Raw genomic sequence first — 15833 nt, forward strand, 5'->3', positions numbered from 1 at the left:
TATAAAAAATGTTTAACCTGCATCACAGAGCATTCACCGCCGATTCCTGCCTAGTTTTTGGTAAGAAAAAACTTACAAAAGACGAAGTCAGTTTTTCCACGTTGCCATCAACTTGCGCGTACGTCGACAAGCAGTCCACCACCTGAGTCACTCGGAGAAACAATGCCAAAGCATTCAACTGCAACCTAATTTTCGGACCTTTGCATTTTAAGCAATACGGACAGCAAATTTTTCGTTCAAGATTTTTGAACGGGGGCATATTACATTGGACTACATGGATCAGTGCATTGAGTTTTCTTAGGTCCAGTAAATATTTTTTATTGAATTTCTTCTCTCATGCTGCCTCTGTCGTGACTTGATAGCCTGATGGTGGCTATACATCAGCTTGAACTTCAGCTCACGTGAGGAGTCTGCTTCGTGCTCCAACTGTTGAGGCAACCTGCCCTGAGGGCCGAAGTGATAAAGGAACAAGCCCACATTCTCCAACGTGTGTTTTGGCAACAGAAGGGACACGCATAACTTCCCACATTTGCACCTAATCAGTACCGTATGCCTGGAAGGCGTATTCAGTAACTGCAGCCGGTGCAGCCAAGAGACCAGGAAACTCCAACTGACCGTGCAAGCCCATAAAAATCTCAGGAGCAGGCTTAAAACAACGAACAGGACTAAGAACATAAACTTATTACGGAGATGAATTTTCAAAAGGAAAGAATGCAGAAAGACGACATCTTCACGCCCAGCATGGGAATATTTTAATGTACAAAATATTCAACCACTCACGGGACCTGAACTACCGCTTTCTATGCCCAAACAGTCACTCTAATCACAATTACATACTGGAAGAAGAAAAGACGTATGTCAGACTGCTTTCATTCGCATGCTGACGCTGTCTTGTGGCATGCCTGAGAGGCTGTGCCGTGAGGCCACAGAGACACAACACTCCTCGGGCCGTCCTGAGCGCACCCAGACAACGCTGAGGCATCCTGAAAATGTCCTCAGGATGCCTCCACTGGGATGTTTTGTTGTCCTCAGGACGTCCTTCAATGATCCTCAAATGGGTCTCAACAAGTCGTTTTGTCCGGCCCCAGTACGTTTTGACAACATCCTCAAAAGGGCACCCTAGGCCTTTTGTAGTGCATTTTCAGGACATTTGTCTGAAGTTAGGACATGCTCAGGATGTCCTAAAAAGGGCAACAAACGACTAATTTAGTACATATTGAGGACACTACATTGAAGGCCTCGCTGCAGTTCACACTCAGCGTTATGAACTGTTCCTCATATTTAAGCTCCATTACATGTACAGCTACACATAACTGCCACTAGAACAAGAACAATAACAGCTGCCACTGTAGACAGTTAATATATAGTGCAACACTAGGAAGCTATAGCCAAGCTGTAAATTTCCACATGCATATGAAGTGGGCAATGCAGGAAACTGGCAGCAAGTTCTAGCATACCCAGTGCCAGAAAAGATAAGGTCTAAGTGCTGTCTTCAATAAACTGGCTCAGATGAGTTTCAGACACAGGAATCTGTTGACAGATGAGTCTCAGACAGATGAGTTTACTGATTGGAAAGGCAGAGAGGCCAGCCGGAAAGTTGAATATCTGGCCTGCTACTCTGCGCTCGGGAAGGGAAATAGAAGAGTGCCATGATGGGAGATTGAGCAACCTCAGTAGAATGCACGCAATGCATCAGTTCAATTGTATAGAAACGCTAGCAGGAACAACACAAAAATAATACTGCATAAATATTTATTTATGTTTACACTTTACTACAATGCACATTTCGTGCTTCAGAGAAAAATCAGATTCTTCAGCTGTGTGAATCTCGGTGTCTTGACCTAAAAGAATCAATCTTGCTAAGAGCAATATACCTCGAGGCCATTAGCAGCTTCTGCTTTTTGTATTTTACTGCATATGTGCCAAGCGTTTCCACAATTAAAAATATATAATGCTTTTAATAGCATCCTGAATTCTTGTTTAGTACAGAATTTTTTTCGTGTTGGATACATGCACATAATATTTCAGTTCCTACAGTAAGCACAAACAAGTTAAAGAAGCAGTTTCACCTGGAAAGATACCCCTCCCCTTTCATGCAGTTTGTTAAATCAAATGATCTGGCGACAGAATAAACAGACCTTTTAATTTACAGTCTTAGTAGATGTGATAACTGTTAACTGCATTTCATTTTGTATTAACATCTTAGAGAGAGGATATATAAAGTGGCAGGGACAGCAGTATTGGTGAAAAGTGGCAGACATTTTTTTGCTAGGCCAAGCAGTGCATCTCAAAAGGCTACGATACGAAGTTATCAATGCTTTAAAGATATTTCCTGGATACTTGCGGTATACAGCAATAACATGCTATTGTTTCTGCTCCAACAGCAGTTACAGTACAACTTACTATTGCTGTGAACACGGACTTCCTTCGAATGCAGTTTGCGCAGCCTCTCTGTAGCATGACTTTCAGTAGCGATGTCACCGCGGCGTGAGATCACTGATTGCACTGTCCAAATCTGTAACTTCTGCCTGAATTCTGTGATGTCATCAGTATCACCTATGCCGTCCTCCGTGGAAGTGCCGTGCATACAGTTCAGAAGCCTGCTGTCATTGGAGTTGGGTGCAGGAAGCATGTCTCTTTCAACACCGTCCACGCCGTTAATACCTTCCGCAGCTTCCCAGCCCCACGCCGACCTATCATCACTGACGGAACATGACGAGCAGGCTGCCTCGACACCACAGTGCTTGTAAGTGTCCCATGACGCACCATAAGCCACTTCTACACTGTCTGCCCCAAGATCGCTTGACAAGCGCCTGTTCTTCGCACCAGGCTCGCGCGATGTAGGGGTTCTACGCACAACGCACGTTGCAGGGTGCTCCAGTTGACGCGAAGTGGATGGCCTTGCTAGTAGTTCCATTTCGCTCCAAGTTCAGCAGCTGAAAACAGGAGTCAACACGCAGTTTCCTCTCCCGGCGGAACTGCCGATCAGAGCTTTGTCCACCTTGTCTGGAGGTGTGACTCAAAAATGGCGCGAACGTGGTGTCCTCTGTAACAAAAAGAAGAAGAAAACCGCGAGTGCCAGAGAAACCAGAGCTAGCGACAAGCAGTTTTGCCTATCGTGGTGACTGCTAAGTTTGCAAGTTTTCCTTTCAAAACAAATTTAAAGAACGTCAAGCATCTCACCTTTGTCGGCGTCGCCTCCATAACTTTTTCTGCGTCTTCGCTAGAGCGTCTAGCGAGGGCGTAGCAAGGGCCTCCACAGCTCCTCCACTTCAAGGTCAAATTGCAGAGCCGACGACCTTGGCTTGACAAGGCCAGTAAAGCTTTCGCTCTAAAAACAAGTGCGCGGGGTTAATGCTGACTAAATATATCAGGCATTCAGCACAGCGTCTGTTGCGATGAAAGGTCCGCAAAAGAGTTGCTCTACTGGTGCGAATAGTGCAAGTCCGAGGGATGACGAAGATACTGCCGACATTCAACCTTGTTTTTTGTCACTACAAAATAGTCCTAAATACAAGGGAAGTGGCCCCTAGAACATCTACCACGTAGGCTGTGTAACCTTTGCACAAAGTTCGAAGAGCTCAAATATTCTTTTTAATGCCAATCGGCGAAGCGACATGATGCCAATCGACATGATGCCAATCGGCGAAGCGATTGGCATCATGTCGCTTACCACGAAATTCTTTTTCACAACACAGGTTCTCCTGTGTGTGATCGCCGATTCATCAACTGTCAACGGCATGTGTACATGGCCAAAGGTTTCAAGCTGCGCTGTGGACACTGCCTTTTCTGCGCATCCTCCGTTCCTGGCCAGCAAACCGGATACTGTTCTACCCGACATTCGCACATCCGTTACGTCGACACTGAACCCAGCTATAAAAGAGCCTCCACAGCAGTTCTTCGGCAGTGGGCGCGGCGAAGCGATTGGCATCATGTCGCTTACCACGAAATTCTTTTTCACAACACAGGTTCTCCTGTGTGTGATCGCCGATTCATCAACTGTCAACGGCATGTGTACATGGCCAAAGGTTTCAAGCTGCGCTGTGGACACTGCCTTTTCTGCGCATCCTCCGTTCCTGGCCAGCAAACCGGATACTGTTCTACCCGACATTCGCACATCCGTTACGTCGACACTGAACCCAGCTATAAAAGAGCCTCCACAGCAGTTCTTCGGCAGTGGGCGCGGCGAAGCGATTGGCATCATGTCGCTTACCACGAAATTCTTTTTCACAACACAGGTTAGTTGTTCCTTTTCAAAAGTTCGTTCTGGCAACGAAATTTTTCTTGTTGTTGTGCCGTGCCCACGCACTTATATGAACCTGGTGTATGAATTTTACTTCATGTGCAAAATGCTACTCTGCGGCGATGTTGAGCAAAACCCTGGACCTTCAGTCGAAGATATGTTTCAGTGTATTTTGGAAGGTCAGACTCGAATCTTTAAAGAGCTTGAATCCATTAAAACCTGTGTGTCAGAAAACGAGCAACTGTTGCGTGATGTCGATTCTCGGTTGCGTTCTTTAGATGGACAGCTGAAACAAATGCATGTAAAGTCCCCTGAGATTGCCACTTTAGAAAATTCTACCGCTTCCCTTCAGAGCATTATTACTTGGCAAAAGGACAAATTAACGGATCTTGAGGACCGCAGTCGTCGCTCTAACGTTGTTGTGTATGGCATTGATGAATCCCCGGATGAAAGTGAAGAAACACTGAGAACTAAGGTGATTTCGGATGTATTTGGTGTAAAACTGGGCGTCCAGTGCACGTCCGTCGCTCGCATTCACCGTCTTGGGCTCAGCGGAACTCGCAGACCAGTCATTGCGTACTTCCAAGATTTTAATGAAAAACAAGCCGTCTGGCGGAACGTAAGCAAGCTCAAAGGTAGCAATATATACCTGCAAAACGATTACAGCCAGCACACGCTGCGCAAACGCAAACTGCTTTGGGAAAGCTCGAAGGCAGAAAGAGATAATAAACAAAAGGTGTATCTTGTTTATGATAAGTTGAAAATTGACGGTAACCTGTTCGTTTGGGACGAAGTTAACAACACACGCGTCGCGCTTCCTTCTAGGAACGCCGTAGAGACATGACGGAATGCATCCACTGCGCCCAAAGAGTTACGGGTAGTGAACTTGAATGCACAGAGTATTGCCAATAAAGTTGACCAGCTTGAGTTTCTCATTTTGGCCCATGATCCCCACATAATGATAATTACCGAAACTTGGTTGCATGACGGCATTACTGACAGTGTTATTGTCCCCGCGTCACATAAAATGTTCCGAAGAGACCGACCTACCCGTGGTGGGGGCGTAGCCGTCATAATAAAAAACTGTTTGAATGGCACTGTTCTTAACCAGATAGATGATCATGAGAGTTTATTTGTTAGGGTAAACTGCTGGGGTAGTTTGTTCACAGTCTGCGCAGTGTACAGACCACCATCTGCCTCCCCCGATTTCTTGGTTGAGCTGTATGATCATATGTCTTTGTTCAAAGATGACCGCCTTATTCTCGCTGGTGATTTCAACCTTCCTTTACTTGATTGGGCTAACCCTGATTGTGTTTTTAATGATTCAACCAACCCTCTTTTGAATATTATGCTGATGTGTGATTTGGTGCAGACTGTCTCTGATTTCACTAGAGAAGTGGGTAACGCTCGTTCAATTCTTGATTTGGTATTTGTCAGCGCTAGTTTATCTGAATACAGTGTGCATGTTGACACGGCTATCTCTGATCACAAAAGCGTTCATTTGTCTTTGCTGCTTGATGCCCAGAAAAACCATAAGATAGCGAACAATAACACTGTAAAAATTTTTTCACGTGCCGATGATCTTGCGATCCTAGACAAACTCTGGGATTTATGTGATAACCTGCCTAGCGACGTCACAGCAATATGGACTACACTTAAGGACACTATTCACTTTTGCATTGAAAATTTTGTTCCCAACCAGCGTGTACGTACAAATAAGCCTAATCCGTGGATTACTAGAGAAATCATTCATTTGCATCGCAAAATTAAACGCGCTAAACGAAGCGGTCATAAAACTACCTGTTTTTGCACGCTGAAAACTCAGCTAGCTTCTAAGCTTTCCGAAGCAAAAAAAAACTACTTTTCGCAGGCACTGCCCAACTTCTTAAGAGAGAGCCCTGAGAAGTTTTGGCGTTACCTACGTGATTCTAAAGATGAGGTAAATCAGCTATCTATTGACGGCATGGTCTCGGAGATTCCTTTGGATATTGCAAATCACTTCAATAGTTTCTTTCATTCTGTCTTTGCCTCGAGTGATCCAGATTTGGAACTGCAGGTATCTGGATCTGATATATCAGGTGACTTTATAAGCTATGAAGGCGTACTAAACATGCTGCTAAACTTAAAAACGAAATCGGCAGTGGGGCCTGATGATATCCCTAATGAGTTTCTGCGCCGTTATTCCGAACCATTAGCCCACATTTTAACTCGCCTCTTCGAACTTTCATTAAAAGATTCTGTTGTCCCTGATGACTGGCGCTTAGCTCGCGTTGTTCCAATTTTTAAGAAAGGTGATCGTTTGAACGTTAACAATTACCGTCCCATATCGCTAACTTCAGGTACCTGCAAGCTTATGGAGCATGTTATATCTAAATATCTTATGTCATTTCTGGAAAAAAATAACATCCTGTCTCCCTTTCAACATGGTTTTAGAAGAGGCTTATCTACGGTTACTCAGCTCGTCACTACAGTTCATGAATTCGCTTCATCGATTGACAATGCTGGACAGGTTGACGTCATTTTTTTAGATTTCAGCAAGGCGTTTGATCGCGTCATGCACAATAAGCTCATCTTTAAACTTCAGCATCTTGGTCTTCCAACAGCACTTGTCAAATGGATTAAAACCTATCTTTCCAACAGAAAACAGTTCGTCGATGTTAAAAAATCTCATTCAGGTATTTTACCCGTTACCTCTGGTGTGCCTCAAGGCAGCGTACTTGGGCCTCTTTTATTCCTTATTTATATCAATGATTTGGTTAACTCCGTAAATACGTCCGAAGTCAGTATTAGACTATTCGCAGATGACTGCATTCTGTTTAAGAAAATTAGCAGCACTACCGACCAAGAATGCTTGCAGTCAAATCTTAATAATGTCCTAGAGTGGTGCACCCTTTGGTCCATGAAAATAAATAGCGACAAATCGGTTCTTCTTCAGGTTACTAACAAGAAAGCACCATACAGTTTTAATTACGCAATAAACAATCTTCCACTGCTACAGGTGAGCGAATACAAATATCTTGGAGTCACCATTACAAATCGCCTTTCATGGTCCAGCCACATTAATAGCATTTGCTCGTCTGCTTCAAGGAACCTCGGCCTTCTAAGACACAAGTTAAAACACGCTCCCTCTGAACTTAAACAACTTGCCTTCAACACACTAATTCGTCCGAAACTTGAGTATGCTTCCGTCGTATGGGATCCGCACTTAAAAAAGGATATAAAGAAACTTGAAATGATCCAAAGAAAAGCCGTCCGTTTCATTTTTAACGCTTACCATAGCTCTATCTCGCCATCCGTTCTGATGTCTACGAAGAACATATGCACTCTAGAAAGAAGGAGAGCACTCGCAAGGCTTAAATTTCTGTACTCATTTTACTCTAGTCAATTTAATATTAATCCTGCTCCCTATATATCCCCCCGTTCTACACGGCAGACACGCAATAGCCACAACCATAACCTTACCCCGTACTTTGCACGCACAAATACGTTCAAAAACTCATTTTTTCCCCGAACAATCACAACATGGAACTCACTGCCAGCAAATGTCTTTTCGGCTCAGGATGCCGCTGCTTTTGAAAAGAGTGTCTTATTGTATGTGTAAACTTAACAATATCATTGCCCTCTGTTTGGTTTTCCTCTTTTATTGTTGCCGGAACGCTGGATTTGCGTAGTGTTTGATATTATTTTTGCTTTTTGAATGTTGCCCCCCTGCTTGGTCTCTATGACTGCAGTATGTGTAAATAAATAAATAAAATAAATAAACGATGTTTCTTATCTCGTCTACGGAAAGTCAGTTACGGCCCCTGCTCTTTCTTGTTGCCGCACAAGAAAAAAAAGTACAAAATCTAAACACTGGGTTAGCATTTCAGGCGTGGAGTGCTTTAAATCCGAGCTACTGAAACAGGTGGCTCGTTGGTCTAGGGGTATGATTCTCGCTTAGGGTGCGAGAGGTCCCGGGTTCAAATCCCGGACGAGCCCAGCTATTTTTTTTTCTTTCCACCTGTTAAAACAAATAAAACAAGAAAAGCCGTCCACAAGGCTACAGGTGCCGAACTACAGCAGACATGAGCGCAACGCCCGTTGTGTTAACAGTCTTCTTTGTGTGACAAAGTTTGGCCCTCTCATAAGCTTTTGGCTACTTCTCTAACATTTATGTAGCACATATTGTTGCCGTGTTTTGTGGAAGTCGAGAACCACAATAAAGGAAAAAAAACTGGCTCGTTGGTCAAGGTGTTGTTACGCTTCGAAATATTCCGAGAGTGGTTTTCACATGGACATCCGCATGTCTGGGTCAATTCCCGCTGCTCCCACGGGTTCGATCGAGATGCTTATACGTTTCGAATTTCTCTGTGCATCGACACCGCGGCGTTGAGACGGCAGTCCGCTGCCTGGGAAGGTTCGTCGCGGCCATCCACTTGGACCACAGCGGCATGGTATCGTGTGTCGGCGGCGACGGTGCTCTGTGTGATTCACGGCGGACGCGACAGAGGTTGTTTACAGCTAGCAACGGCTCCTGTATGCTCGCGCTTCTGAGAGACTTCTCGCATTCCCCTGTGCGGAACCCAGTGCGCGAAGGCAGCTTCGGCATTCCGTTCCCACGGAGAGCAGTGCAGTGCAGGTGTCGGACCTTCGCCACCACTTGGGTCTCTTCCCGTGCTCGTCGTCACTGCTGCAGGAACAGACAGGAGAACATTTTGACGGAAGTGGCGAGAGTGTGTCGGGGACGTCCTAGCTGGCGGGCGGTTCTCGAAGACTGGGCACGCGACCCAAACAACAGTGATTGGGCGCTTTTAACTGAACTAAATTTTCCAACTGTAAGGACCAGGAGACAGGGATCGACCCCTTTAAAAAGAGCAGCAGTGCTCGTTTTTTGGTACCGAAATCTCCTGATCACCGTGTAAATAAACCTCTCTTAAATTTCTCCATCCCTCGACCGACCGTCTCTGCATCGGCGTCAAGAGCGATGTCCGAGTGCCTGCAGCCCGCGACTTCTCAATCGGCCCTTCGCATGCCGTTGGGTTCGCTATCGGAGCAGACGCAACGCAAGAACGTATTATTCTCGCTTTGGGATCTAGAGACCCTCCATGGGTTGAAATCACGCACGAGCCCGATCTTTTTTTTCTTCAGCTGGCAAAACTATTATTGTGCTCCCGAAGCCTATCCACCTACCAGATCTAAACTAATCAAAACAAATCAAACAATAAAACATGTGGTAAGATTGAACGTATGGTTAAATCGAGTATACGTGCGAAAACCATGTGTTTAGCATCGTTGGCTCATGTTTTTTTGGTCTGCTGGGTCGACGGCATAAGCGCCCACTGCGGGGGGGGGGGAAGGGGGGGGGGCAGCATAACTTTTCCATGGGCACAAACAGTTCACCCGCAAAATAAATCTCATTGACATCGCGGACGATTTTATTCAGAGGTCTACTGTGCGAAAAAACAATATCTGGGTTGTGCGGTCGCCTTTGTATATTGTGAAGGACAGTGAAGCAGTGAAGTTCATGACAGTAAAATACGCCAGCTTTCTTCAAGCTGCCACTGTCCATAAGCTCAAACTAGTCACGCCCATAAAATCGGCCCTCAATTCCCGGTGTTGCAGCTTCGCCATTGCAACTTCTGCTCTTTGACTCCTGTTTGTGACTTCGTTCATATTTTTGAAAGATGCATGAAGAGATCATATCCCGTCTTTAAATTTTAAATTGTTGGCATGTTGTGAGAATGTTTGTATGTTGTTTCTCGGACACGTTTTGTGTATACGGTATAGGCTAGTGTTTTTAAAAGAAAGGATTTGTCCCTGGTTGGGCGAGACCATGGCTCACGGACCCGTTGTTTAGAAGGCGGGGTCTTTAGTATAGTGCCTCTCCGACTTTCTACATTTTGTACTAACGTCGTCTGAAAATACCATGTCACTCGTAATACATAAGCCTGGACTGACGTCACGATATCTTGCACCGTTCGATTTATCGCATGCACCATAGTCAAAACGCTCCAAGACCATTTGCGACTATAAAAAAGCTCATTTTGTAGCCCTTGATACGTGGGCTCCTTTTTCGATACTACCTTACCAGGTTGCCCCGAGCGCTCAGTAGAAACAAACTGATGCATGTGCCGAAATACAGTAAATTAAACTGTTTCATCGTCTTATCCCTCTTCGGCTTGTGTAGTACAACAGCCATGCTCCATTGTGTAACACATATTTAAAACGATTTTCTAAAAAAAAAAGACTACATTTTCGATCTTCGAAGTATTCATTAAAACCTGTCCATTGGACAGCATACGAGACAGCTGCTTCAGCGTATTAACGAGCGCTGAAGTCTACTAAATCCACCTTCTTTAAAGTAACCCTCCTGAACATTTTGCAGACTAATCCAAAACGCTTCTGGAACATAATAAAACCTGGAAACACCAGAAAAGTGCTGTTATTGCACCCACCAGTGAACCTGGTCCCGACCACCTGCGACTACCCAGTACCTGCGAGCTACTGCACTAAATGATAATTTCCTTCAATCGTTTCCTTCATCATCCAATGTTATCCAACGTCCCGATCACCAACTGTGCGATCATTTCTCGATGGATTCCACCATGTTCGACTTGCAAGGCATCTTATTAATCATCGATTTGAAACTCTTTAGCAGAATGAATGGCATAAATAGCAAATTTATACGGAATGCTAAAGAGTATAGTTCAATCATCATGAAATGCATAATCTCATAATCTTATCATCATGATGTACTACTGAAGAGTGGAAGACTGCTGTGGTTTTAACAGTACATAAAACCGGAGATAAACAGAATCCATCTAACCACTGACCCATATCTTTGAGATCAAGAGCATGCAAAATAATGGCACAAAAATTTACACATCTTGTTAATTTTCTGGATAACGATTTCTTCTCTCTAAGATAGCATGGCTTCCGAAATTTTTTCTGTTGTGACATCAAACTACTTTCCATCACTTACTACTTGCACTTCTATTTGGACTCCGCTTTTTCATCTGACCGCATATTTCTTGACTTTGATAAAGCATTCGATGAAGTTAATAACTCATTGCTATTACATATATACTAAGTGTGCTGAACATTGACCCTGCACTGAACTGGATCCGGTTCTGGGGTTCCTCCACTTTTCCCCCTTGTTACCTTTTTTTTTTATCTTCTATACTGCTGTGAACTGCCGTTCCCCTCCGTAATGCACTCTGTATGCTAAGAGTAAAATAAAGAAATAAATATATATTGCCAAGGAGCATGCCTGGAGGAGGGGGAGGGGAATGAAAAAGAGAGGGAGTGCTAGCTGCCCCCCCCCCCCTTTCCTCCGGACAGATTGAACACTCGGCGCCCATGCAAAGTGGAATGCAGATTGTGGGGTTTTTGACGACGGATGCCTAACTGGAAAGTTCTTGCGCTCTCGTCTTTTATATTCGCTCAAACACATAACGAGAACAACGCAAAATTTGTACAGTCTGGTCGAACTAATCGAGCGTCGCTCTAGCACAGTTATTTTTCGCTCTCAATGCACCCTAGCATGTCGCCCTCTGTGCCATCTACCGCATTCAAACTGCCACACACCCTGAAAACTCTCATCCGAACATAAAAAATGGTGTCACTGCGGTGTCCCTCATAACCTTGGTCGCTTTGGGACTTTAAATCCACATAAACCAAACCACGTCGACACTTTGACACTTACCCGACATTAGATAAGTCTTCGGGCCAGATTGTTTGCCTTTGCCACAAAGATCCCGGGCTTCCCGCTTCACTCGCCCAGTCGTTATATCACCAGTTCATCTGCTCTGAATCACCGCCAAGAGAGATTTTGAACGCAATGGCATTAAGGTCTGGTTAAGCCCAAAACCCGGTGTCGCGCCATGACTCGAAAATATTCATTGATTTAGAGGGCCGTGACGTGAAAGCCATCTCAATTTCTCTTAAAACAAACATTGCTGAAGTGCTGGAATCGAACCCCTGAGGCTTAGGTCGCAAGTCAGGCAACTTTTGTTTACTGAGGAATAACGGAGGCCTCGACGGGTACTTGACCTCACTCAGCGTGTAGATGACAGTGCTGCTGCGAGTAGTTAGTGTTGCTAATTTCTGGCATTAAAAGCTTCCACGCTCTAAAGTTATATATATACTATTAAGGTAAACTTAACGGTCGCCGGAAGTACTGTTTTTTAATCTTCTAGCTCAATTTATTAAAGCAGGATGAAAATTTGGGCACGTTGTTAAGGTTTCTTGTTATGTAGCCATAGTGCCAAAAAAAGAGGCACTTCAGGAAGATTCACAGCACTGGCGAATGTGCTGTGCTGTGCGCGTGTCCAGTTCGTCTTCTTTAAGTGTCTCGTCTTTTTTTTTTGTGCGCGCTACGGCATTCCGCGTGAACTAATCAGTTCCAATTAGTGCTCGCGAGGCGCAAGTATACAATCGGAGCGGACAAAATTCAACGGCCTATGTGACTCTAAACCTTGCTATAAGCACTGTGTACCGGAGCGCTGTATAAGATAACGTGTACAGCACGTGTGCCATGCATGCTTCGCTCTTGTCGCTTTTAATGAGCCTCAGCAACCGTTGCAAGGTTTGGCATGCTAATTAACAGCGCTTCTTCTGCCATAAGAACGAATGACATGATGTCATGGGTCATTTTTTGAAACCAAAGTATTTATTTCGCACAGAAGCGGTCATTACAGAGAAGGCAGTTTGATTTAAAGCATCTCTCTGGTAGTCGCCACGTTTAGTTCCCGTGTGCTATTAATTCAAGAAACTACTTTTTATTCCGTTGCACGTGAGAAACTTGAGGACGCAAAATGGTCAATGGAAAAAGGACAGCTTACTGAATATAGCCCCAGGAGTTAACTTTCTTGGATAACAAGTGCGAGGTTGTCCAACTTTTTCGCTTTATTTGGCTTTGTAATAAGGGAGTAATTACTGACAACCACCCGAGCGCAGCCATACGGCTAAAAAGGAAAGCTAAACAGCTTTCTCAGAAACTTCGTAGAAAGAGAAATTTGTCCTTGTCCGGGTTTCGAACTCGGGACCCCCGCTTCACCGGAGCAGTCGCTCAACCAATTGAGCGAACCGGGGCGGCAAGCTTATGGTATGGCGAGAGCGAATTGATCAATAACTCGAAGTGGGAACTGTGTTGGTCAAATGTTTAGGGGAATCCCCCAAGGTGGAGTAGATTTTAGGTGGACTAGATTATTTCGCTTTGTGCGACTGTGGCCTCTTATACTGCCGCCTAGGTTTGTTCATTTCAAACCCGCATGCAGATTTATCTGGAATGTTTTTAGCCGCGCGCAACTGGTTCTCTGTCGTTCGATATTGCCGTAAGTGCTTTCCACGACTCATTCCGAAAGTTCTCCGTCAGGAAAACGGCGGAAACGGTGATTCTGATCTTCGATGCCGCCGAGTACAGTTAGTGCTACCGACTCCACCGAGTTGTTCAATTCTTTGTGGGCGCAAGTCAGTCCAATACAGATGTTTCTTTTGGGTCTTTCGCTGCTTTCTCGCTTTCCGGAAAACCGTCACCACCACTTGACAATATGCGTGCAGCTAGCGAAATCCAGAAAAAAAAAAATGTAGCTAAACTAGGCACCTGTTAATTTCAGATCATTCTCAAAAGCATGACAAATGTTTTCCACGTCACCCGCAGTACAGTGTACTAAAACATTCTCGTTCACTGTGCTCATAGTACTGCAGCAGCTGCGAGCAGCGCGCTGGCACGTAACGCAGCGCCCTTATAGTGTTTCCCTCCGCCTTGCAGAGGCTTAGTGATGGACATACCCAACTCCATCCTCGGCAGCGGCGGAACAGTGCTCAGTGCTCACTGCAAGTCTAGTGTGCCTCGATGGCTTTTAGCTTTCTGTTTGTTCCCCCCCCCCCCCCAGCTTTATATTCTTTTTTTTTTGGCCCTCTCTTTTAACGCGACAGTGTTAAGGAGGTCTTGTCGCAGGAAGTCCGGGGTCTTCGTCTGCCTCGGCTTCGATGACCGTGAACGAAAAATCCACGCAAAATCCCCGGAGAAGCAACCTAGGAGGCAGGTGGGTACCTAGGTCACTTAACCTTGTAGAGTCATCACAACTGCCCACCGGATTGTGAGCAAACTGCCCACTGTGACAGGTGGCAGTTAATGATTGGTCGCTACAGGTCACTCGCGAAGAGAAACCTGAGTCGCAGAAGCCCCACCGGTGGCAGCACCTTCCATCGCAGGCCAGTGGCGCCTCGCTTAACCGCTGAACCACTTCGTCAGGAGTGGTGTGAGGACTCCCAGGGATCTATGAAGATTAAGTAGAGAATGACCAATAATGCATATATGGGAATTAACCCATCAAAGCTATCGCGTCATACCCTTAAGGCAGAGCTTAAAGGTGCACTGAAGAGGAATCTGAACTTGTCTTTTTGCCGCGGAAACTCGATCTTCACGTTCCAAGCTTTCTTAGAAACCTCGATTTATTTCCCTGTGTGGCCGATTTCTCTAATTAAATCGAATTAACGTCCGGCTCCCGCCCCCTTTTTTTTTAATTCTGCCTCGTACGGTGGGCGGAGCCGACCAACGCGTGGAGCGCGCCTTTCACCCAGTCCCGTGGCGGCTTGCCGCTCTGTCATCGGCGGAGTAATACGTAGTAGTCCGTAGTAGCAAATAGTCCGCGCGTATTTTTTTTCTTCGGGCTTATTTTGCGGCTATATTATCTGCGAATGAAACTATTAATTCATGGAAACCTAAAAAACAAAATAAAGCGAAAGCAAAGCCTTCACGGAGCTGGCTTCAAGGCACTTCACGCGTTGGTCGACTCCGCCCACCGTACGCGGCAGAATTAGAAAAAAAGGGCGGGAGCCGGACGTTAATTCGATTTAATTAGGGAAATCGGCCACACAGGGCAATAAATCGAAGTTACTAAGATAGCTAGGATCGTGAAGATCGAGTTTCCGCGGCAAAAAGACAAGTTCATAATCATCTTCAGTGCACCTTTAAGTATATTATCCAGTTTCTTTTCCCATTTCTTTGTCCACGAGAACGTTCCTCCATTCACTCCTCTGCCTTTATTCTTATCTTCTTTCTGTCTCCTTTCTCTCTTGGTCACCTTAATCGGTGCCAAAAACCACAACGTGCTTAAGCCACGCAGCAGCCCAGGATGAGCTCCCAATAACGGCCCTCGCCGCAAAACTTATGTATGCGTCAGCGCTCCTTTCGTGTCTCGACGTTCCCCGTCCATCTCTTGTTCCGCGTCATAAGAATGTACAGTCTTTGCCAAAAGCAACCGGGCCGACGTGGTTTATTGCTCAGCAGCGTAGCTAAGCACTTGTGGTAGCCTTTAAACTCTGAATCTGTGTAAAGAAAGGCGAGCCCTTAATTGTCCACACGTTTTGGCATCTTTCGGTCTTTAGGGCTGCTGTAAATGCTCCGTTATACGGTTGAGAAGCAAGAACCTGTTGCTCGGTTACTTTTGGCAAAGGGGGTACATCTTCAACTTCACACTCGTGCCATTGCGACGCTGTGATCGAATCAACACCTTCTTATATCAAATGTAAAAACCAACAGTTAACATCAGGGACCAAATTCTCCTATTGCTTCTGCGCTGAAGTTCAAAATGTCCTTTCGGCA

General features: G+C 45.2%; 1 non-coding gene across 1 annotated transcript; it reads left to right on the forward strand.

Moving 5' to 3' along the window:
• The first annotated feature begins 8149 nt into the window (after positions 1–8149).
• Positions 8150–8221, forward strand: TRNAP-AGG (transfer RNA proline (anticodon AGG)). The gene has a single exon. It is a non-coding gene; the product is annotated as a tRNA-Pro (tRNA).
• The last annotated feature ends 7612 nt before the right edge of the window (positions 8222–15833 follow it).

Source organism: Amblyomma mixtum, chromosome 8 (assembly GCF_055824585.1).
Source record: "Amblyomma mixtum isolate Tamu chromosome 8, ASM5582458v1, whole genome shotgun sequence".
Taxonomy (NCBI): Eukaryota; Metazoa; Arthropoda; class Arachnida; order Ixodida; family Ixodidae; genus Amblyomma; species Amblyomma mixtum.